Below are 2,381 nucleotides of genomic sequence, written 5' to 3'. Positions count from 1 at the left end.
CCTAGGCCCAACCCCAACCCAACGTTTATTTCGGCTAGCCTAGCTCGCTTAAGGTACAAGCTTAGGTTGGATACAAAATTGACAAGTCAGTTGTAACCTTCAGGCCAAATGATGACCCTTATCTATGAGTAAGTCAATTTTAAAGAGTGATTCACCTATATTTTTTTTTTTTGTTGTTGTAATCAAGATTTTTTAGACTATGTGTAGATTTTGAATTTGTAACTTTCAATTTTGAATTTATAAATAAATAAATAAATAACAAAGAAAGAAAGAAAAGTAAATGAAGTAGAAGTTAATTTTTTTTCTTCCCTTTAATTAAACAACCCCCCCCCCCCCAAAAAAAAAAAAAAACCCATATCTCTTTATAAATTTTTTTTTTTCTTCCCTTTAATTAAACAACCCCCCCCCCCCCCCAAAAAAAAAAAAAAAACCCATATCTCTTTATAAATTTAAAATCCAAAATTCAAACGACGGTAACTAGATTAGATTGCATTTTGAGTGAGCCTTTTGGACCAGTTAAACTGCAACACTAACTTGGTTTATCTTCCCAAATTCTTTTTCTTCTTCTTCTTCTTCCTTTTTTTTTTTTTTGGTTACATACTAGAACAATTCTTTCAGATGTCATGACTAATAAAATAAGTGGTGTAGACAAAACTTATTTTTTGTTTCGGGACACATTACCTTCCCATTTTTTAAAAATTTTAAGATCTTCATGTCTATGTGCATGTAAATAAATAAATAAAAACTTTTAAATTAAAATTTAAAAAAAAAAAATCGTAATTTTAAGCAAATGGAATTTCAATTTTTGACATTGAGTTCTTGTCACTATTTTTGAAAAGTGTTCATCAAATGGATGTGAGGTTTAGATATCCCTACAGAAATTACATTTTTACCGACTAAAAATTTGGTTGGTAAAAGTTTGTTTTTAGTTAGCAAAATCTTATGTGACTAATTTCTTTGGTCGCCAATACAAGGTTGGGAAAAGTAATGGGTAAATTACACTGACACTCCCTGAGGTTTATATTTATTACAGTTCCCCCCTCACCTTTTGAAAATTACATCTCCCTCCCTGAGATTTAAAGTTTCATTACAGATTTCCCCTTCAGCAATTTAATTTTTTTAAATACTACTAATTTTGCCCTTACTGAGTAAATTACATTGACACTCCTCACATTTTAGAAATTACAATTCCCTTCCTATGGTTTAAAGTAGCATTACCAATTACCCACTCGGTTAGTATTAGTTGGGAAAAAAATTAATTGAAAAAAAAATTAACTGAAAAAAATTTTGTTAGTAAAATTTTTAAATTTCCGTTTAAAAACTAACGTAAACTCATTTTTTAAATTTACGGTTTTTCCTCAAATTTATAAACTGAGACAACAATTTATAAATCAAAAAAATTATCAAACAAGTTTTTATAACAGTTTTTTTTAATTTTTGTAAATATAAATTTAAAATTGAAAACGAAATGGTTACCAAACAGGCCTCAAATGGTAAAAATATCGTAAAATTAACAAATAATTAAATAAGTTACCAACGTAAGAAATGACTAATCAAAAGATTCATAGGCTATGTATTGTTTGATTTTTAGAAAAAAAAAAATAAAAATTAAAAATTAATTTGGTTAAGAAATAAGAAATAATTATCATTTTAACTTTTGGGCAGGTTATATACATACGTATGACTGTTTCAATTTAATTTGTAAAAAATTATTTCTAACCACTCGAAAGATAAAAATTGTATAAAAATGATAATTATTTTTTATTTTTTATTTCTTAACCAAATTAATTTTTAATTTTTAAAAAAAATTTCTAAAAACCAAACTATACATAGCCTAAAATCTTTTGATAAGTCATTTTTTACGTTGATAACTTATTTAATTATTTGTTAATTTTACGACATTTTTACCATCTGAAACCTATTTGGTAATCATTTCGTTTTCAGTTTTCAATTTATATTTACAAAAATTTTAAAAACTGTCATAAAAAACTTGTTTGATAATTTTTTTCGTTTATAAATGGTTATCTCAGTTTGTAAATTTGAGAAAAAAAATGTAAATTCAAAAAATAAGTTTATGTTGGTTTTTAAACAAAAAATTAAAAATTTCACTAACAAAATTTTTTTCAATTAAATTTTTTTTTTCAAATATTTTTTTTTCCAATGAATTTTTTTTCCAACTAATACTAACCAAGAGGACAATTGATAATACTACTTTAAATCTTAGGGAGGAGATTGTAATTTCTAAAATGTGAGGGGTGTCAATGTAATTTACCCAGTGAGGACAAAATTGGTTTTTAAAAAAATTAAATTGCTGAGGGAAGGAATTTGTAATGAAACTTTAAATCTCAGAGAGGGAGATGTAATTTTCAAAAAGTGAGAGG

Source organism: Camellia sinensis, chromosome 9 (genome assembly GCF_055761805.1).
Source record: "Camellia sinensis isolate YWXY chromosome 9, ASM5576180v1, whole genome shotgun sequence".
Lineage (NCBI taxonomy): Eukaryota > Viridiplantae > Streptophyta > Magnoliopsida > Ericales > Theaceae > Camellia > Camellia sinensis.
The sequence above is the reverse complement of the archived record's forward strand: the minus strand, read 5'-3'. Positions refer to the sequence as shown.